We start from the raw sequence: 22,907 nt of genomic DNA on the forward strand, positions 1-22,907 counted from the left end.
TTTGTAACCAATTCTGACATTTATGCCTCATTATTTGTAATCACTTAAAATCTATCTTCCTGTAGTTAATAAACTTGTTTTATTGTTTTATCTAATCCACTGTTTGTTTGAACTGAAGTGTTTGGGAAACTTCATTTGGAATAACAAGATTTGTGAATATCATTTTCTATTAATTAAATGATGGACTTGATATGAGCTTATATTGGCAGGAGGGGCTGGGCAGTATAAGATGCACATTGCTGAGGGAAAAGTCTGGGACTGGGAGTTTGCTATTGTTGCCCTGCTGGCCATAGCACTTGTACAGTATAACTGGGAGTGACTTACAGGCTGAAGGTTATGTGTGGGCAGACCAGGAGTGGTAGCTTTCACAGCGAAGCAACGTAAAAGGCAACACAGCTGTTCCAGATTGTATCCTGGGTAATGTCACAGTGATGTGATCCTGTCAACATGGCTGGCCAAACAATGGGCCTGATTTTACCACCACTGTCTCTGATGGGACTAGAATAAGGCCCACGTTAGAAAGAGGATTTAAACACTAATTTGGCTCACAGCCCAGTATACATGAAGCTTAGGAGACCCAGAAGAATGTGGCACCTCTCATGTAGAAAAAAAGGTGTGTTTCTATTTCATTCAACTATTATTTCTTTTGGCTCTGTGCAAGAATCCCTTACAAGGAAGTGAAACCAAAGTGACTAACAGGGTCTTTTCCACTTCTGAATCTTTCTGTGGAACACTTAATTAAACACAGTTTACAGGAGATGAAATGTGCTAACTTCTATGATAGTGAGAGAAAAGCCTTGTTTGCAGAAGCCAGCTGGCCCATTAAGCGTATTCCAGAAATCATCATCCTGTTATAGGTCCCAGCTGGAAATGACGGTACATCTAAAATGCAAGGCTATACATACTTTTGCATCCCTATACTGAAACGGTGAATAGTAATTAAGATTCTATGGCCACATCCATACTTTCGGCGTAGCCATGTTAGCGGCACAGCTTTAAAAAACAAGTTCATAGTTCAGGCAAAAAATGGTTTAACACTCTACCCAGACAGCAAAGAACAGTTCTAGCCTTGAAGAATAATGTTTCTCCAACCAATTTTTTACTGGTGTAACTCCACTGAAGCCACTAGAAAAAGTTCTTCCCTATAACTATACCAGCCAACCCTCAGTGTAATACAGCTTATACCAGCAAAACACTAACTGTAGCTTTGCCAGTACAGCTTACACTGGTTTGGAGAGTAAAATAAGCTATTCCAGCAAAAGCACTTTGATGTCAGTATAACTGAGTCTACACTGGGGCTTTTGCTGACACAATTCTTTGTTTTTTGTTTTCAGTTATCACACTTGTAACATGCTGCTATACTGCACTAGCAAAGCTTCCTAGTGCAGACCTGCCCTGACTTTCATGGAGTTGTTCCTGATTTATATCAGCAGAAGGGAGAGGAGAATCAGACACGAAAGGTAAAATTTGCAAATAAGACTAAATGGATTAGGAGCTTGGGTCCCATTTCAAAAGTGACTTAGGCACTTAAGAGCCTAAGGCTTGGTCTACACTACCAATTTATGTCATTACAACTACGTTGCTCAGAGGTGTGGAAAAGAGTGACGTGCTATAACCCCCAGCATAGGCAGTGCTGTCAACGGGAGGGCCTCTCCTGTCAACATAGCTACCACCTCTCGGAGAGGTGGAGCACCTATGCTGATGGCAGAAAGCTCCCCTCTCAGCATAGGTAATGTCTTCACTAAGGTGTACTGCAGTGTAGCTGCACCACCGCAGTGCTCTTAGGGCTTGTTTACACTGGCACTTTACAGCTCTGCAACATTCTCGTTCGAGTGTGAAAGGGTGTGAAAAAACAGAGCGCAGCAAGTTTCAGCGCTCTAACGTGCCAATACAGATAGTGCACCAGTGCTGGTGCAGCAAGTGTAGACAAGCCCTAAGCGTACACAAGCACTTGGTCTCACTGAAAGCCAATGAGGCTGTTCGGTAAACAATTCTTAACTGTGTTTCATAATCAGCATATCAAAGGCACAAATACAAAAGAATGAAGTTAGCAAACTATTTACCCAGCCCTTTCTCCCCCACATTATGGTAGAAAGCCAAGTGGTTTTCAAAAAAACAGCAATACACTGGGTTCCTGTTTGCAAAAAAGGAATTGTTTTCACTACTGTCATCCCCTTCACATCTTTGCCACTGACGTTTTCTATCATTTCACATAAATATACCATTCAGCTAAGAGATGAAGCATGTTCCTTAAACTGATAACATCAGGGGACAATTAGTTTCTCTAATGTGGTTTGGAAAGGGCTTGAAGTCATCTGTAAATAGATTCAAATAAGCATTATTGTGTCAACAAAGGTTTCACTGGGTACAAAAGGTGCCTATCACCTTGGTATCCTAGCCCCAATCGGGTCAAATTAAAGTCAACAGAAAGTAGGTGTGCAGAACAGCATCTTTCCATTTAAAAATATCTTGAAAAATAATCAGAAGAGTAGGGCTGGAAAAGACCTCAAGAGGTCATCTAGTCCATCCCCACTCACAAAGGCAGGATTAAATATACCTAAACCATCCCTGACAGGTGTTTGTCTAACCTGTTCTTTAGAACCAGCAATGACCAGGATTCCATAACCTCTCTAGGTAACTTGTTCCAGTGCTTATCTGTCCTTATAGTTTGAAAGATTTTCCTAATATCTAACTTAAACTTCCCTTGCTGCAAACTTCGCTGATTACTTCCTTGCTGGTTTCTTTAAAGCTGGGTAAGTATCCATGACATAGACCCAGTAGAATAGCAGCTCCTGATTCGGATGGGCTGCAGTAACAATAGGTCATACCGGCCATATCACTTGGCTTACAAGCTTGCTTCCCCATCCTGGTCCCAAGCATTCCTTTGACTATTTACTCAGTCGCTTGTAAATTACTCCTCAGATACCAGGAACCAAAAAGTCAGACAAGATAGCACAGTGGCTTAATGCACAGGACAGTCAGAAAATCTGAGTTCTCTCTTTCCCAGTTCCCCATCAGCTGTCTAATCTCTACCTCAGCTTCTTATGGGAATATTTCCATGCCCCATAGGCATGGAGCAATTTATGCATGTTTCTAGAGCACGCCGGGATCATCCAATTGAAGGCATTATGGAAATCCCAAATGCTACATATTTTTTTACTATGCTGAAGCCCGAGAAGCCTCTTGAGAAGGCAGCACAAAGGATTCAGACAGCAAGTTTGTGAGTAGCTGATTTAAAGGGTACTATCTGAAAAGAGTTAAGAAACACCTGCATTAGAACCAATCACAAAGGTGCGACTGCTGGTCTGCCTATTCACTGACTGACGAATGTGCGATTCCCCTAGTGTGCAGAAAAGAACTGGAACTAGTTCTCATCACAGAACACTGTCAAATCAGCAAGAACTACTAATTAACTGATAAAAACAGACATCTGAAAAAGCTTTTTTCTTTACACAAAGCCAAGCACTGAGCTGCTGCAGCCCTATAGCACTCCGTTTTCCAAGCGCTCTAAAACTCACCCACAAAAGAACCTTCTCAAAGCCACAAAAAACACACAAGGTACAGAATCGTCAGAACCTCTCTCACCACAAAGAGAAATTAGGGCCCCGATCCTATCAATTGCTGAGCACCTCTAACTAAGCACCCTGTACTACACAGACTTCAGTGGGATCAGCAAGCACTCAGCACCTCACAGGATGAGGCCCTTAATCTCCATGAGCCATATTCAGTTTCCTAATTCATAGGACCTTCCTCTCATTGTGAACCAGTCCCTACCTATCATTTTGCTTGAAATAGATGCTTGAATACATTATCCATGTGCCCACGGGGGTGGGCAACAGCTTGCTTAGCACATGGCAGCACGTATGTCAATAACAATGGACTGTAATATCTGAACAACTTTCATCACCACATGGGTTTTCCTTGAGCACTTTTATGCTTATAGAATGAGTTGTTATAGCTAGTGAATAATAATCACTAACAAATGCCTGAAGCAACTTCAATATTGCCTATTTTTTAAATTATATATATACATACATACACACACACACACACACACACACACACACACACACCCCTAAATGTGTCTAAAGCAATCAAGATTGATCAAAATACAAGTGGCTTGTTTCAATACAAATTATTTGGCTCCTGAGATCATCATCAAATTAACCTGAAGATCAAATTAACCAGTGATTGAATGAAGTGGAAGGCTGGGTAATCACAGATTACTGATCCAGCAGCAGGGAAACAAGGATGCAATCACATTTTACCCATCTGTGTCAGTCCCTCCACACAGATCTACATTCCCACTAATGTTAGCCTCCCTTCCCCCACCCTCTAAAGAAAGACTCAAGTCTGCTGCAGGGCTCACACAAATAAACCGTGTATGTCTTGATGGAGAAAATGTGCATTCTTTTTAATCATATTAGCTCACCGTGATAGCTTGCATTTTAACAGGGCTTTTCTAACAAGTCCAAAGCTGTGTTAGGCAGACACATTTCAGCCTGAGAGGGGGCAGCTTAAGCAATTTTGAATGAATTAAGAAAGCCCTGTTAAGGGCTTCTCTACACAGGAAAGTTTTTTTGGTATAATCCCAGGTGTGCATTTCAACCAGTCTAGTGATATTAGTATAACTGTGCCATGTAAACACACTTATTCTGGTATAAGAGTGCTTTTTGTCAGTTTCAACTCTTGCTTTGGAAGAGGGTTGAGATAAACCAAAAAAAATAACACCATCTCTCTTATACTAGAATATAGTATATTGACGGGATAAGGAGGTGTTATATCAGTTTAGCTGTAACAGTGTAACCAATGAAACTTTCCCATGTAGAAAAGCCCCAAAATGCAGGCTATCACCTGCCACATTGAGCTAACTAAACTCAGTTAACAAGACTGAGAAATACCCATCCCCCTTTCTGTTCATCAAGACAGGGCCCCAGGAAGCTTTGCCCTTCACCACCCACTCCAAACAAACTAGAGTATATAAAGATCTATCAGTGATAAGTCTCTGATGTTTATATTTTTAAAAGGTGAATTCAACATTTAAAGTCCATGAGCTGTCTATTTTAGGAGGTTTCTGTTCACTTTCTAGAAGAGGATTGAGAATCACTTCCTCCCTCTATATTTTGTTGGAGGGTTTGTTTGTTTTTTAAATGGCTGTATCTCCACATTTCTGTAAATATTTGCACAGCTGCTTTCATACCATTGAAAATAAACATTTAAACTAAAAAGATAAAGTTTGAGAAAGGGAATATTTTTAAGACCTTCAATGTGGAGACTAGGAAGTGAGGTTTTTTTACCCACGAAAGCTTATGCCCAAATAAACCTGTTAGTCTTTAAGGTGCCACCGGACTCTTTGTTGTTAAGGTAGAGACTGATCATGAGTGCTCCTGTCCCTTTCTGGGCACTACTAAAATACTTTATACCAATGTAAGCTCATTAATACTTTTTCAACTAACATGGCAAGTCTACATATAGGCACTTCAAGACCTCACCCTCCTCCACTTGGACAAATACAATACAAGGCACTTGTGTTAAATAATTCAGTTACATAGATAAACAATAAAGGGAAAGGGAAATTTAGTTGGAAGTGAGGAAACTGTGCATTTCAAATGAGAGCTGAAAGAAGAGAGAGCAGATCAACCAAATAGATACCAAAAGGCTGTTCCAACCAGCTGAAGTTGCACATACAATCTTGCAGAGAAGGCTCTTGCATGAATGCAGGAGACTAGACTAGATAACCCCTTGAGGTCTCTTCCAGTTCTGCAATTCTATGAGGACACTATAATCAGTGGGGTCATACCAGGGTAGTTAAAACGGTACAACTTGTGTGTCTAGTCAAGGCGTAAGTGTTTCAAAAGAACAGGGAAGCTTAGCAAGAAGCACTCAGCAGCTCCCAACTGAAGCTGGGCACTGCTGGATGTGCAGCATGATTGAAAAATGGGCTACTTAGTTAAGTGCTGAAATACTAATTTAGAGTTTAGGCACCCGTGTCTTTCCCGTTTTTCCATATTGACTTTAAACAACCCGATGAGGTTCTCTCCCTTCCTGGGACTGAGGAACTTGGAAAGTGAGGCACCACTGCCCAAAAATTTGTCAACACCACAAATTCTCTCCCTCCACCTCCTTGTTCCATGGCGTTATTTACTATAAAAGAGGTTAGCATCTTAGAAAGGGAAGGCTGAAGCTCACTGGTTTACAGAAGCAGCATATGCCATCCCTCAAAAGCCACGAACATCCAACTTGCCACAACAGCCAGGGGATAACCCATCTCCTCATGCAGTGCAGTGAAAAGCAGTGGGTTAGGGCAACATGAGAGAGGCTTTGGTCCCCACACCCCTTTGGTCTTTGGATTTTGTCTTGGTATGGAGTTAGATATTCTGCATTAAGTAAAGAAAGTCCTGGAGATAAAAGGCAGCTAGGGAAGAGAAGGGCAGGGAGGTGAAGTGGGGAAGACAGAAAAGGTGGCTGCGTGTGAAACAAGCAACAAGCAAGGTGGGAGAATCACAGCAGAGAGTGGGGGAGCTGTTGGGATGCTTGGGGCGGGGAAGAGAGGCAAAAGGGGGCAGAGGAGAGCCAGCCCCAGACAAAAGGGGGTAAACGGAGATCAAGGGGGGCAGACCCAGGCAAAAAGAGGCTGAGGGACAGGGGCTGATCATAAAATGGGGACGGGGGGGGGGGGCAGGAGGCTGAGGGGCCAGGCCATAGGATGGAGAAGGGTCTCAGAGGGCTGAGGGAGTGGGAGCCAGCCCCAGGCTGTGGGTTGGGGAAGGGTCCGGAGAGTGTGTGTTGCTAGCCCCAGGTGATGGGAAGGGGAAGGGGAAGGGGGGGGCAGAGGGGTGGGGGAGGCGTAGGATGGGGAAGGGTCTGGGGGGGGCAGAGGGAGGGGGGATGGGGGAAGGGTCGCGGGGTGGATGGGGAGGGTCTCGAGGGGGCAGAGGGAGGGGGGATAGGGGGAAGGGTCGCGGGGGGGTTGGGGAGGGGGGAAGGGTCGCGGGGGGGTGAGGGAGGGTCTCGGGGGCAGAGGGCGGGGGGATAGGGGGAAGGGTCGCGGGGGGGTTGGGGAGGGTCTCGGGGGGGGCAGAGGGGCCGGGCCGTAGGACGTGGGAGGGTCTCGGGGGGGGCAGAGGGAGGGGGCTATGGGGGGGTGAGGGAGGGTCTCAGGGGGCAGAGGGAGGAGGGATAGGGGGAAGGGTCTCGGGGGGTGCAGGGGGAGGGGGGAAGGGTCGCGGGGTGGATGGGGAGGGTCTCGGGGGCAGAGGGAGGGGGGATAGGGGGAAGGGTCGCGGGGGGGTTGGGGAGGGTCTCGGGGGGGGCAGAGGGGCCGGGCCGTAGGACGTGGGAAGGTCTCGGGGGGGGCAGAGGGAGGGGGCTATGGGGGGGGTGAGGGAGGGTCTCGGGGGGCAGAGGGAGGAGGAGGATCTCGGGGGGGGGGCAGAAGGAGGGGGAGGGTCCCGGGGGCACCTGGCCACCCCCAGCCAGCAGGGGCGCGGCGCGGCATCGCCTCACCTGGCTGGGTCCCGCCCCGGCTCCAACCTGCCCCGCGGCAGCCCCCGGCTCCGAGTGCGCTCGGCGCGTGCCCGGAAGCCCGGCAGGCTGCGGGCCCGGGGAGGGGCGCGCGGGGCATGCCGGGACTCGTAGTCCGTGGGGCGGGGGGGGCAGCGTGAGGGGGCGGGGATATTATGGGATATTAACTTGGGGGGATTCGTGCTGTGAGTAGGCGCGGGTTGGGGGGCTGAGGGTGGTGCGGTTTGGGGTGGGGGGTTGGGGGCGGTGGCTGGGGCGGTTTGGGGCGCGGTGGGGGTGGGGGAGCAGGGGGGTTGGGGCGGTGGCTGGGGCGGTTTGGGGCGCGGTGGGGGTGGGGGAGCAGGGGGGTTGGGGCGGTGGCTGGGGCGGTTTGGGGCGCGGTGGGGGTGGGGGAGCAGGGGGGTTGGGGCGGTGGCTGGGGTGGTTTGGGGGTTGGGGAGCGGAGGGTGGGGGGTTGGGGCGGTGGCTGGGGTGGTTTAGGGGTTGGGGAGCGGAGGGTGGGGGTTGGGGTGGTGGATGGGGTGGTTTGCGGAGCAGGGGGGTTGGGGCGGTGGCTGGGGTGGTTTGGGGGTTGGGGAGTGGTGGGGGTGGCTGGGGTGGTTTGGGGGTTGGGGAGTGGTGGGGGTGGCTGGGGCGGTTTGGGGAGCAGGGGGGTTGTGGAGCGGAGGGTGGGGCGGTTTGGGGAGCGGTCAGGGTTGGGGAGCGGAGGGTGGGGCGGTTTGGGGTTGGAGTTGGGGTAGTTTGGAAGGCTGGGTGCTGGAGGAATTTGGAGACTAATAAGCGTACTTGGCGGTAGTGAGGTTGGGATACTTTATGAATGGTGGGTGCGTAATTTGGGGAGGTTAGAGGTAGTATGAGGGGTGAGTTTGTGGAGGCCACTTGGAGGGAGTTGAAGGTAACTTGGGGAGATTATCTGCATGGACTAATTTGGGGGCGATGTGCAGGGGAATAATTTAGGGAGTCCAGGGACGGGGGGAGAGGTGCGCAGGAAAAGATGAGGATTAGTACATGGAATGGGTGGCTGAGGAAGTTGCATGAGAGGTAACATAAGGGGAAACGTGGGTATCTCATGCATGCTGCGTGCAGGGGCTGTGTCACGTCTGGCTCCTTTTAACTGAAACTGCTCATTGACCATAAGAAGGTTTTGAGAATTTCTCTAGCGGGGCATTTAAAATCATGTATACTGCCACCAACCCTCTAAATTAGTCTGTATAATTACTCAGGACAAAGAATTGTCTTCCTTACCCTTCTGGATTAGTTTTATGAGAGTAGGTTTTGACAGAGGCTGAATCACTTTTAGGCCATACCTCCTAATATATTATATTCTCCTATATAATATAATCAGACACAAGGAGCAAGGGAATAGGAGATAGCTCTCATTTTGAGTAGCTATAAACCTAACTAAACACAATTGTTATTCTTACTTATTATTTGTATTATCATAGCACCTGGGAGCTCTAGTCATGGATCAGGACCACGCTGTGCTAGGGGCTGTACAAACATGTATATAGACTAGGAGGTGGAATATTTATTGTTCAAAACATGGCATTTTTCTTTCGTAGGAAATTTTGACATTCCAACATTACGTTCCATTCCAGCTATGAACAAAATGGCAAAATATCAAAACTGTTCATGAAATGAAAAATCCTGAAAAGTTTCACATCTGAAGCACTTAAATGGAAAAGTTCAACACTTTTTATTGAAACAAAATGATTCAACATTTCAAAATGACATTCTTCCTTGCAGTTCTCCCAATGGGGGTGGGGGGGAACATAAAAAATTCTGACAAAAATCACATTTTTTTTGATCAGAGGAATTTTTTTCGGTGAAAATTTTCAACCAGATTGATTACAGTAGGAAATACTTGTTATATGCAGGAACAATCATGAAAAGTAACTCCTAACGAACCATTTACTTGTCTAAAAACAAACTACACACAATAGCGTAAATGGAGACCCTCAGTCCATATAGAAGTCCTCTGGTGTGGCTAAACACAGATGAACCAATTTCCCTTAAGGCAAGTTTATTTGCTTGACTTGTACCTTGGTAATAAATTTCCTTCTGGTTGTATCGCAAGAGGAGCTACGCAACTCCACTCCTTTCCTAGAGGACTGCCAGCCCTTCCAAGTCCTTCCCACACAAAATCCTTCCACCACCTCTACTGTAAACTGGAGCATGTCTTCACCTGAGGGCAGCCTCCAGATAAACTCTGTCATCATGCCAATGCTCAGAGAGACAAGGTGGGTGAGGTAATATCTTTTATTGGGCCAACTTCTATTGGTGAGAGAGACAAGCTTTTGAGCCATCTACAGTGATAGGGAAACCCCTTTCCAGTGCTGTATTAAGTGTCTACACTACAGGGGCGTAGCCTCAATGCTGCAGCTAAATACCTTTGAGGATCTGGCCTGTGTGCCTCAGTTCCCCATGTGTAAAACTTGCCTATCTTACAGGAGTCTCCTGAGGATAAATACATTCAAGATGGTGAAGTCTTCAGATACTATGGTGATGGGAGCCAGACAAGAGCTATGGATATATATTAATGAGAACATCCAGGGCTAAGTTCAATAGGATAAACTAGTATAATGGATATAAACCCTGCAGCCAGTTCTGCTATAGACTTTCGGTGTCACTTCATTTCTCTGTGCCTCTCTAAAATGGGGAAAATACTACGTCCCTTCTTTCTTTTCCTACCTCTACACATGTACAGTATTTGAACTGCAGGCTCTTTGGGGCAGGGACTCTTACAGTGTGTGTGTACAATGGGCCCTGATCATCACTGGGAGCTCCCTGGGTTCCTGTAATACAAAATATTTAAAAAAAATAGTTTATAAAATCTATCAGAGTTCTTGTATGGCCTCAGCACTGTAGTATTTCAGACTCATAAACGTTAGGGAATTTACCCTCACAGGGCCCCTGCGCGGCAAGGCAGAGCTATTATCCAAATGGGGAACTGAGGCACAGAAAAGTTACATTATTTTCCCCAGGTCACCCAGGAAGAGCCAAGAATTTAACCTAGGGCTTCAGTGCCTTGAACACAAGACCATCTTGCCTTCTTTATGAGACTTAGGTACAAAGGGTGCCTTTGAAACCACAGAGGGTATTTTCACACGATTGATTGCTCTGCAGATTTTCATTTCATGTGGGAACGAAGGCTGTGCATGTACCAATATTTCAGTCAAGCCTGTGCTCTGTGGATGTTCCCTGTCCTATGCAGTAAATGACCTAAGACTTTTAGGCTGTGTTTACCTACGCTGCAGGCCCCACCCCAGCCCCCTTGCCAGCACAGGTATAAATAGCAGAGTAGATGATGAGGCGCAGCGTAGGTGAACAAAGACATGCCTGAACCTAGGGTGGCTCTCTACATGCCCAAACAGTGCCTACCCTGGCTGCACTGCTAAGTTTAGCCTGCCGCTGGGACAATGCAAGGCTCTGTCAGGGAGGCAATGGGAAAAGGCTTGATTCCACTACAGGGAGCTGCTGGAACCTTTCCCCACAACAGTGAAAGTCTCCAGCAGCAGGGAAAGGCTCTGGCAGTTTCCCTCTGCTGGAGCCTTTGTTTGCTGCCTCCCCCCTGCCAGAGCCTTTCCCTGCCCCATGTAGCTACACACCGCAGCGTGGGTGCAGCATGCTTTTCACTGCAGCATGTAGCTACCTACGCTACTCCCCGCTGCCAGAGTAGACAAGGCCTTATGAAGACCTGCTCTTCCTTGTTCTACCTGCTTTATGGATGCAAATGGTTTGACGCTGGAAGTCCTCTGCACTGATGGGATTCTGTCAGAGATACATTTTTGCAAGTCAGAAATGGTGTTCCTTGCTGATGCATAAACAAATTATTAGTGTAAAATGGGTGTGTGCATTGCTTCTAGATGTACATGCTTTACTCTGTGTTATTTACCGCCGGTTCCTGCTACATTAATAAATGCACTGGTTTTCCACAGTGCATCTGCTCCAGATAGAGACTCCATTGCCCTTCCTCCCCCAATTCGCAACCTCCTGGTTTACTGGGCCCCACGCCCACCAAGAACTATGTAGCACTTAAAATCCTGGAGACCCCTGCTTCATGCCACTGGAAATCTCTCTGGGAGCTTCACAGTAGTGGGGGGGTTGGGGGGAGCTGTAGGGTTATCTCTTGAATAGGAAAGTCATTCATCATCAACGTGGTGCTGTAGCTTATTCCCCCTCTCAAGCCTTATCTGTATGCCTAGCAGCTGCAGGAATGCAGACAAAGGTGACCTGTGGGGCAGTAACCATCTTGCCTGAGGATTCAGGACAGCTTTCTCTCCAGGGTAAGTCAATGAGTAACTTGCTGCTGTTAGCAGAATTAGAGGAGCTGGGCAAACAATTTGACCTTGTTCATGCCAGAGTGAGCGCTGTGGACTCCAAGGACATTAGCTTGCAGGAAGAGTGAACAAGCTGGAAGCTGAAGTAGGTGCCTCTGGGCAGGAAAAATGGGAAGCAGGTGATAGAATGCAGTCGTGAAAATAGAGAGCACGTCATTCGCTATTGCACAAGCTTTGTGAAAGAAATGTTTTGCCTGGAATCTAGTGCAAGTTGCATCCATACTTTGGCTACAAGGCCTCCACTGTGGCTCTGAGGGAGATCCCTTTGCAGGATTTCTAAAAGCCTGAGCACTGGAGATCTTGCATCTTAACTATGGGTCAGTCTATGTGGTAAATGGTGTTACCAACTCTTGTGATTTTATTGCAACTCTTGTGCTGCTTGTTCTTTTTTCTAAAGCTCCAGCACCCAGAGTCATGAGATTCAGCTTTAATTAAAAAAAAAAAGTGTAAGATTCCATCCCTCAAGGTTGCAGAGAAAAGCTTGAAAACATGACTCAAGTGGACCCTAAAGGTTCAGAAACACTAAGGGTACGTCTTCACTACCCGCCGGATCGGCGGGTAGCAATCGAATTCTCGGAGTTCGATATATCGCGTCTCATCTAGACGCGATATATCGAACTCCGAACGCGCTCCCGTCGACTCCGGAACTCCACCACCGTGAACGGCGGTGGCGGAGTCGACGGGGGAGCCGCGGACGTCGATCCCGTGCCATGAGGACGGGTAAGTAACTCGAACTAAGGTAGTTCGACTTCAGCTACGCTATTCGCATAGCTGAAGTTGCGTACCTTAGTTCAACCCCCCCCCCCCCCAGTGTAGACCAGGCCTAAGGCAAATAAAGAGCCTCTCTCCCAATGTTACTTTAAAAATCTCATGATTTTTAAAGCCACGCTCATGATGCTTCACGACCTGATGATTTTTTAACACTTGGGGTCAGCTATATTGGGTGGGGGCCTTTCCACATTCATCCCAGGAGAAAGAAACAACCAACCAACTCAACCCTGAGCAGCTCAGTCCATCATCTGTGGAATACCTGCTTTGTGGGATGAGGACAGGCTCTTAACCGAAGCCAGGAAAGCCAATGAGATGATGTTCCGCCGTGGCCAGGTTAGAAATGTTCCTGATGTAGGTCCCACAGCTCCAGCCAAAAGGAGAGTCCTTGCACCTAATGAAAAGGCATTTGCTGAAATGACAAGGAAAGCAATAATAAACGCTATGCAGCCAGGCAACATCTTCTATCAGAGGCTCTCAAGGTGCTTAATGACATGGGGAAAATGAGTGAAATCCTGGCTTAATTGAAGTCAATGCCAGAACTCCCATTGACTTCAGCGGAGCCAGGATTCTACCCAGTGAGATTAAGTGACTTTCCCAGAGTCCCAAAGGAAAAGTCAAATGTGCAACCCATATTTCCACGCCATCTAGCCTGCGAGTCACCATAAATGGGAAAATCCACATATTGAGGGATGCTAGGCCTGCTCTGTTTTAAGTACTTAGATGACCCCCCATTACCAGAGTATTGCACACCACACATGAATTAATGCATTAACCCACACACACTCCCAGGAGGCAGGGCAGCGCTATCATCCCCATTTACAGATGGGGAAACTGAGGCACAGGGAGGCTGTGTGACTTGCCCAAGGTAATACAGAGAGTCTGTGGCAGAGCAGGGAATTGAACCTGGGTTTCTTGAGAGCCAGGCTAGTGTCCCAGCTATCCAACCTTCTGGGGAAAAATGTCCAGCGAGAAGCAGGAGAGAACACTGAACTAAGCTAGCAGCTGACTTCCTTTTCATCTAACGAAGCTTCTTCTGTATATTAAGTGCCTTTCAGTCTCTTTTGTTTCCTCTCATGTTTTAGAGAATATTTTTAGAGCTACAATGGACCTTTGAATGCAGCATAATAGAGGATGTCCTTTTAGAGTGACCCATGTTCTTTTGACCAGAATACCAATTAGCTGGATAGAGGCATTCAGCATTCGAAGGGATATTTCAAAGCCCCTTTTCTAGTAACTTTATTATCTATAAGTCACAGAAGGTTTCTGGTGATACTTGGGCCAGCATGGGAACATGATTACAAAACCAGCTCCCTAACACCAACGGTAAGGAAGGAGGTGAAGTCGTAAGGCCCATTGGGAGTTAGATGCCCAGGGATTACTTTGCGGGGATGTCAAGTCATAGAGGTTTGGGGAAAATCCGCATAGCTAAGCAGTCGGTACATCCCATGGGTCAATGCAATACATACTCTGGGGGATGTTAGGTATTGCAGATAATAGGCTACGTTTATTTCAAGTAACTCGGAGCGCGGGGCAGCCTGTGGCTCTGGAGCCACATGCGGCTCTTCAGAGGTTAATAAGCGGCTCCTTGTACAGGCACCGACTCCGGGGTTGGAGCTACAGGCGCCAACTTTCCAATGTGCCGCGGGATGCTCACTGCTCAACCCCTGGCTCTGCCACAGGCCCTGCCCCCACTCCACCCCTTCCACCCCCCTCCCCTGAGCCTGCCGTGCCCTCGCTCCCCCCCTCCCCCCAGAGCCTCCTGCACGCCACGAAACAGCTGATTGGGAGGTGTGGGGAGGGAGGGCTGCCGGTGGGTGGGAGGCGCTGGGAGGGGGAGCTGATGGAGGGCTGCTGATGTATTACTGTGGCTCTTTGCCAATGTACATTGGTAAAGTCTGACTCCTTCTCAGGCTCAGGCTGGCCACCCCTGCTGTAACTTTTTTTTATTAGTTGTGTTTATTTAGTGTTCTCAGGCACCAAGTGTTAGACTGTGCAGGAGTTTGTGAATCATTTAGGACAGCAAAGGTAATTCATTGTGATCATCTAAAATATTGGTCGCTGACTCCTCCTTGAAGGCACGCAGCTAGTCTAGCAGTGGGGGTCGTATCAATACATATATGGATAATAATAGCCATCTAAATCTGAAGGGATGAGGACAATGGCAAATACCCCACAAAGATATGCTTATTAATTCCTTGTGTGATGGTAGCACATAGAAGCCCCAATTAGGATCTCGTTGCGCTAGGTGCTGCACACACACGGTATGAAAGTCTCTTCTCCAAAGATCTTACAATCTAATTAAATTAACCAGATTTTGGGAGGAGAAACTTTTGCCAAATTCCCTCCAGTTTTCCATTGTCCCTGATAATTATCCTAGTGTGGATGGTACTAAAGGACACCAGCACAGTCAGAACACTAGCTAGGCAGTTACCAGGTGACCTAGTGTAAACGACTTCATCGCCTCTGTGCCTCAGTTTCCGCATCTATAAAATAGAATAATAATTCTTTAAATCCATTCCTATCTGTGGGCACTCAGATAACAGACGTCTCGTGGCTAAATACAATTCTTTCTTTCTTCGTTTCCATTTTATAGCCCTAAGGGGACAAATTCAGTCCAGATGTAAATTGGCTCAAATCCTTTGACGTCCCTAAAATTACACCTGCTCACACAACAGCTGAGTATCATTCAGTATCCCTAAGGCCATGGATGTGGAGGCGCGTCAGGAAAGCTGAGCTAGAACTCAAAGGGGACCTCTGTCAAGGGGTCTGCAGAGCTGCCTGCATCACTCTGGTGAAGTCAGTGATGTTTCCTGAGAACACCACCACAATCTAAATACACAGAGAAATTGATCAGAATAGCGAGCGCAGAAGACACCATTCCACAGTCGCTGTTCCAGAATAGCTCCCCCTGGGCACACGCTATTAAACTGCACCCATTATTCTGGAATCAAGTAATTTTTATTCGGGAATGGTGGGTCCGCCTGGAGAGAGATTCCACAATCACTATTGCACAACAGTGTATTTCACAAGAGCTATTCTGGTCAAATTCCTGTGGAGACAAACCCTAAGACTCTCTGAAGAGGGATTTAGTTTTGAGGCCAACTAAAGTAAACATGGAGCCCCTCTGTGCTCCCTGCACAGATGCTTAATATTAGCCGGTCTTTACTGGTTGCTTCCTTGGTTCAGATTCAACCACGAATGATCAAATTTATGGATGCCACTAAAACTAAAGGGGGAACAAACACACGGGGTGCCAGGAACAAACAGTGAAGGGGCAGGATGGAGAGATTAGAGCAGACAACAAAGGAGATACAGTCCTAAAAAAATGGAAATAAACAACACTGCTACAAAGTGGAAGGAGGGGAGGAGAGCAATGTAGCCTGACAGCTGAGCCTGTCACATTCAAGCAAGTGCTTGTTTCCCTGGCGCTGTCCTCAGATGACTTCTTTGTGTAACCAAGTTGCTGCAGGGATGGTCTGGCAGCAGGACTCGGAGATAAAGGATGGGTCTGCCTTGAAAAGTGGGGCATAAAAGTCTGAGAACCACTGAGTCAGCTAAATCTCGGATGCATTCTTCGGTAGCACTAAGGACTAATTAGACTTGAACGGATCAATAACACCCATAGTTTAATGTTGTGCAGGGCTCTGTGCTCCCAGTGGGTGCTTAAACAGCCGAACATTACAACATAACAAGGTTAGGGGAACATGGCATTAAAAACCTATGACAGCTCCTGAATACCAAGTAGCGTGTACACACACACACACACACACACACAGATTTATGGTAGGTCTGCCCCTCCCCAGTTTAAGAAATGCAAGAACAGCTGCATTGACACTATCTGTACCGCAGCCGCAGAGGAAGTGCCACCGTTTTAGCTTCTCAAATCATAATCACTAGGATGCAACACAGAGAATTTCCAAACATGTAGCAGTTCAAGGAACCGCATTGAGCTGTCAGTGACATCAATGACACCAAGAGGGTTAAAACCAAACACAGAGGAAGGCTAGAGTGACCAGACAGCAAATGTGAAACATCAGGATACAAGGTGGGGGTAATAGGAGCCTATATAAGAAAAAGACCCAAAAATCGGGACCGTCCCTATAAAATTGGAACATCTGGTCACCCTCAGGAAGGCAGACCCTTTCCCTCCTCATCTGTGCAAATGTAGCAGTAGCAGTTGATAAGCAAAAGTGATTAACCTGGGTGATGAGCAGAAGAGGTGAGATACCACCAGCATCCAGCAGGTGGCTATGCCGAATCAGGAAACCAGAAACCTTGCTGGCTTGAGTTGACAGAAGCTAAATGGAAGAAAGGCAGCCAGCTGGTAATGATTTTTAACCCCAGCTAACCACCTGGGGATGGGGTCCAGTCAAACTCCCCTTAAAGTGAATGGAAAGTTCCCCAGTGGCTTCAGTGGGAATTGAATCAAGCCCTAATAGTGGGATTTTCAAAGTGCCTAAACTGATTAGGTGCCTAAATCCCATTGAAATCAGTGGGAGTTAGGCACTTCTGAAAAATCCCACTTATAAGTCTAGACTTCAGCCCATCATCAGCTCCAGGATCAGAGCCCTCCACTCAGTCCCCTGTTTGGGTCTGATATTCATTCTGTGTGTCTGGTTTCTTTCATGAGTCCCACAGCTACCTAAGCACAGGATTCATTTGTGATATGGAGTAGCACACAAACACTTAGGTCTGTTTTCCACTACGTTCTGATTGTATTTTGGATTAAAGGACATGGTAGTGAGAAAAAAGAAGGCTCGCTGAGAAAAAAGAGCTCCACACTTTGAAGTTTTACAAGCACTAAGTGCTAACGGTATTAGTTTCACACCACTATGCCAGTTTCTTACTGGGACGGTAGTTTTATTTGCAGGACCCACCCGATCCTGAGTTTCCTTAGCAAAACCATATGAGATTTAGCAAGAAGAGTTTGCAGCTGAGTCCCTCAACTCTATTATTTTCGATTTTCTTGCAGTGACTGCACTAAAATTGCTGAGTAGGTGGAAAGAGACACACATCAACATCACGTAGCCATCTGAATGCTAGGCAGTGGAAATGACACTGAAGGAATAGTCACATGCAATACATGATAAATTACGGTCATCTCATCATGGGCCTGATGCTCCCTGGTTTCTTGAGGGCAGGATCCCCAAGAGGACATAGGCGCAGCACAATGTCTAATTTTTAGATGCCTAGAAAGAGTCACAGAAACAGCACTGACGTCCACAAAGCTGGGTTAGGCTCCCTATACGATGAATGGGGAGAGAATGCGAGAGACAAAAGCCAACATGGAGTCACCGAGACTAACTAATTAGGAGATGCTGATCTCACACTGTCTGGAGTGGTTCACAACCGTGAGTGCCAACCTCAGGCGGACTGTCAAAAAACAGGGCAGACACCCCAACCTGGATGCAGGGTCTATAATTAGATTTCACCAGCCCAGTAACCAATGTGAACGCCTGAAGCAATATAACAGTCTAACCATGGAGTCACGGACAGTCCCCTGGGGGCACTCCGGTCTATCTAGCCACCCAGGCAAGCTGCATGTAGTGATCATTGGTGGTTATACATCAATGATCACAAAAAAATCAGGTTTCTCCCAGTCCCAAGAGACTTACCCCAAGTCAATTGGTACCTCAGATCTCACACCAAAGACAACACTTGTAGCCAATCCTACAATAAACTAGTTAAGGATTCATTAACAAGGAAAAAGAAATGAGGAAGTTATTTCCAGGTTAAAGCAGGCAAACACATATACCTAGATGAGTTGCAGTCTATGGTTCCAAAAGGTGACAGAGTTGTAGCAATCCGTCAGCAGTGCGGACTGACCCCGGTTGATCCTGGGGGTTTCTGCTTCTGTTTTGTAACTTCAGCCGTGTGGGAGTTCAAACAGCAAAAAAGAGATGAAAAATGTTCTTGTCAGCTAGTTTTATTTCCTTCTTCCAGAATTCAGGTTGACAGGAGGAGCCCTTTCGCATGTAGTTTTTTCATGGGTTTGAAGGAACAATTAACAAACTCTTTGTATTGTGAAGTCCCACAATGGCCTTTTTAGTTTGGAATACCTTGTTGATACTTAGGACAGATGTTCTCAAACTGGGGGGCACAGAACATATTCTGGATGAGGGGAGCGTGAAAAACTTTAGGGGAAAAAAACCCTCATTGCTCACATATTACCCACAGCAATGAATAGGGGTCTACTTAAATCATGGAGAAATCACACATTTTTCATGGGTTGGCCAGGGCATAAAGAGCAAATTTTGCAGCCGTATTCCTACTGTTGTATATTCCAGGCCACCCTTACTTCTGTGCTGCTGCTGGCAGCGGCGCTGCCTTCAGAGCTGGGCATCCGGCCAGCAGCCACTATTCTCCTGCCGTCAACTCTGAAGGCAGCGCAGAAGTAAGGGTGGCAAAACCACAACCCCCCACCCCCCACAATAAGCTTATGATCCCCTTTTGGGTCATGACCCCGAGTTTGAGAAATGCTGCTCTTTACATCAAAAACAAATGATCTCATCTTCAGGGAGAAGGGGATCTCCGGATAGCTGTCTCAAGCACCCAAACCAGGATGGAATTGCTCTGCTCCGAAAAGCAGAGGCACCTCTCACACTAGTAACAACAGCGTGATGCCAGTAAGAAGTATCTCACTTAAAATTTACATTATTGTATCCTTAATTGGCTCTGTTTGAATCAGTGCCTCACTGTTGTTAATATTTAGGGAGAGTTGCAGGTTGATTTTTTAAAATCGGTACATGTACTTGTGTGGCGGGAGGAGGGGCATAATCTACTACAGACACAAAGGAGGAGGAGGGCGATCAACTACGTTTGAGAGCCACTGATTTAAGGGACGATCCCTCCTGACTCGGTTCACAGCAAACATTTTTACCAGTCTTAAAGCAAAACCTCTGTAGTCCAGTGGTTCAAGCCCTCACCTCCCAGGTGGGTGATACTGGCTCCAGTCCCCCCCGGCTCCAAACCCTTCATTCATTATCCAAAGTGGAACAGCTTCAACAGGAGAGACGGAAGGAGCTGAACATCCCATAGCTCTGTATTGGGAGCGCCCTTCTGAGAGGTGGGGAAGTCCCCATTCACATCTCCCCCCCCTTTAGCAGAGAGGGGGGAAATTGACCCTTGGTCTCCCACAGCCCAGGTGAAAGCTCTGAGCACTAAGTTCTAAGGTGGGCTTCTCCTCTGGATGGGGAATGGGACCCGATCCGCTAGCCTCGGAGCACACCTGCCGGGTTAGACCCCCCATAGCCGAACACCTGCCTTCCCCCACTCTGTGATGTGTGGTGGGGCTTAGGCAGGAGACGAGCGGCTGGATGCCTGGAGCGAGGCAGCCCAGGGACAGAAACACAAGCGTCCAGGGAACTTTCACCCTGAAAACCCAGGCGCCAAGTGAGTTTAGGCACCTCTGGGGTTCAGCAGGAGTTCTGCGGGTCGCAGTGGAGCCAAAGCTGGGGTTTAGGTGCCTACAGTCAGGGACTAGCCACCTAAGTACCCTTGCACACCCCATTAGGCCATTCTTCAAACCCTACCAGGCTCTGCTCCTGGCCACCCCCCCACACACAGCGGCACAGGACAGCTGTAGCTCTGCTTCCGTTTGCCTCCCGGGCTTCCCTTGCTCTGCTCAGCTTCCAACACCTTCCAGGCTGAAGGGACCTAGCCCTCCGGCCAGGTCACACAGGAGGGGACATGAAATTCTTCCCTTCCCTCGGGGAGGCCCTGACAGGCAGCAGCTTTCCCTGGCTCCTGGCCCTAGCCAGCCTTCCGGACCCCACCGCGAGCTCAAATCCTACTCTCCAGCCATCCTGGGTCCTCCTTTAGCTCTGGCCTTGGTGCCAGACACCAACTTGAGGTGTCATGGGGCAGGGCTGGCTGGGCACCCAGCAGCCGATTAACCCTTTCCTGGGTTCTTAGCAATGTTCTAAGCAGGGTTCTAAGCAATGTTCTAAGCAGGGTTCTAAGCAATGTTTTCCTGATGTCTCCTATGGACTCCTTTGTCGCATATGGACAGAGCACATGTGGCACTGGCAGCATGTACATTTTTGTCCTCCATTATGCCAACTCCACTAATTATGCATAGCAGAACCACTCATTATAGCCATCCTCAGACCTAAGGCAGCTGTGTTATTACCGAACAGAGCACCTTCTGCCTGTCTAAGGCCTCAATCCCACAAAGACTTAAACGCAGGCTTAACTACACGCTCTGTGAGTAAACCCATTGACTCCAATACAACACTGCATGCTTACGTCTGTGCAGGATCTGATCCCGAAGGATTTCTAGGGCCTAGTGGCATAGGCTGGGATTTTCAAAGGAGCCCAATTTCATAACTCGGGTGCAGTATCTCCGCATGAAGTGTCTGGTGACTTTTCAGAGGAGTTTTTAATGTCGTAACATCCTTAAGGTGCATAGAGTAGTAACCGCAATGGCACATGCGTGTTTATTGTGCTGATGCACAATAGAAACTATTTAGCGACACAGCTGTGGTGCTCACTCACAGATCCAGGATGGGGATCATGCTGATTACATAAGAAAACAGGCATATTTCTTGTATGAGGTGCAAAGGATGCTGAAAGAATGATCTGGGGCCCAACAGAACAATACATTCCCTCCCTGAAATAATTAAGCAATAACACACAAGATGTGCTGCTATTTTTGGTACATGCCTCCAGCTGTGTTGGGAAATACACCTTGGATTGCTTGCGAATTGTTGGTAGATACCCAGTGTAAGAGCCCTTCCTAGTCAGTTCCTCTGGCGAGAAGCAGATGAAATCTTCATCTGTCATTCAGGGATTATAAAGCCAGAAGGCATCAGTGCGATCATTTAGTCTGACCTCCTGCGTAACACAGCCCTAGGCCTTCTCTGACGTCCTGTTTGAACTAGAAAAAAACATCCCATCTTGATTTAAACATTTCCAGAGATGGAGAACGCACCACAACCCTTGCTAAGTTGTTCCAATCACCTTCACTGTTAAAAAATTGCCCCTTATTTTTAGTGTGAATTTGTCTCCCTTCTAGCCATTGGTTGCAGTCAAATGCCTGCTTAATGACACTGGCCCAAAACAAGCATCAATGCAGCACCTAGGCTTGTTCTACTCACCTTTGTAATGCTGCACAATCAGGAACAGGAAGAATTTACCTCGGCTCAATTCCACTGTCTACTAAAAATTCCTTCTGCAGTTTCATCTTGACGCCATATGCTTCAGCAGAACCAGTCACAAATTCTTGCGTAGTGTCGTGGTGTGCTGTTAAAACAACTCCAGAGGCTCCACAACAGAGGTGGACGCATCTCAGTAATGGATGAAACACTTTCCCGGTGATGGTTTGTAATCTACACATTTGCAAAGGGCTTTGGGATCTTTCAGCGTTAAAGCAGCTATTTACAAATGTAATCGATTAGTACCCTTCCTACTGGCATTACTGACACTCCTAGACACACTAGAATTTTTTAACACCATTAACATTTTTTTTTTAAAAAGGAAGGAAGGACAAGTGTAAGTAATTTTCACACTTCGTTTAAATCATGTAACGAACAGCCCCAGGGCAGGGAGGTTATTGGCTCTCATTGTGGTGTGAGAGAGACAATGAAAACTGTTAATAAATTATACACATTTATACTAATTGCAGATCTTGGGACAAGGCGTTTATTAACGTATAATTATGGACGTTTGAAGAAAGAGATGAACTAAGCTAACAAGCAGTCAGTTAGAAGTCTGCTGTGGCACCTGCTCAGCTCCAAGTTGTTTGATGCTCCAGTGCTACCCAGCACAAAACTGGAAGACAAAGGGCAGCTGACGAACTCCCAGCAGCCATCTGTTGGGTTCCACTAGATCATTTAACATCAGCAGAAGACACATGAGCCAACAGAGTGTGATATAGTCAGGCAACATCAAGGTGTGACGAAGTGGGAATGTTCTTAATGTTTTCTCTGAACACTGTGTGGGTGCCTCAGTTTCCCCTATGCATTTCTTAGGTATCCAGGTGGGGGGAACAGGGGGTGTGATTGTTGCAGAGCCCAAGAGGGCCCCTGTGATACTGTCTGCACAGAGAATGGCCGACACCCTGTCTCCTGGCAACTGATGGCCTGGGCCCCTCCTCTACAAAGGTGCCAACTGAAGGTGTTGGAGCACAAAGAGCTCAGGTGACCTCTTGGCCCGGGAAAGGAACAAAGGCAGAGGAGGAGCTGGAGAGTTGCAGTTTGGAGCTGGTGGAGAAAATGAAGGGGAGGCCAGACAGACCTCCTGGACTCCCCTAGCCCCCCCAGATGGACCTGA

The 22,907-nt window shown here is 47.3% G+C and overlaps 1 protein-coding gene and 1 long non-coding RNA gene across 6 annotated transcripts in view; one reads left to right on the forward strand and one right to left on the reverse strand.

Moving 5' to 3' along the window:
- Positions 1-7,584, reverse strand: part of PHACTR4 (phosphatase and actin regulator 4) — a 93,423-nt gene extending 85,839 nt beyond the window's left edge. The window contains exon 1 of one of the 2 annotated variants that reach the window (XM_044997749.1): positions 7,507-7,584. The gene's annotated coding sequence lies outside the window, so the exon portion shown is untranslated. Of the gene's footprint in view, positions 1-6,189; positions 6,210-7,506 lie in introns of those variants that run through there. The other variant, XM_044997751.1, reaches the window with a different exon arrangement.
- A 740-nt stretch (positions 7,585-8,324) lies between these two features.
- LOC123355254 lies at positions 8,325-22,907 on the forward strand. 4 transcript variants are annotated; one of them, XR_006575033.1, is made up of 5 exons: positions 8,325-8,419; positions 9,123-9,764; positions 11,733-11,810; positions 19,153-19,261; positions 22,261-22,907. It is a non-coding gene; the product is annotated as an uncharacterized LOC123355254 (long non-coding RNA). The 4 variants fall into 4 exon arrangements; XR_006575031.1 differs by lacking the exon at positions 8,325-8,419 and having other exon boundaries at positions 8,998-9,764; positions 11,730-11,810; XR_006575030.1 differs by lacking the exon at positions 8,325-8,419 and having other exon boundaries at positions 8,998-9,764.

Source organism: Mauremys mutica, chromosome 23, assembly GCF_020497125.1.
Source record: "Mauremys mutica isolate MM-2020 ecotype Southern chromosome 23, ASM2049712v1, whole genome shotgun sequence".
Lineage (NCBI taxonomy): Eukaryota > Metazoa > Chordata > Testudines > Geoemydidae > Mauremys > Mauremys mutica.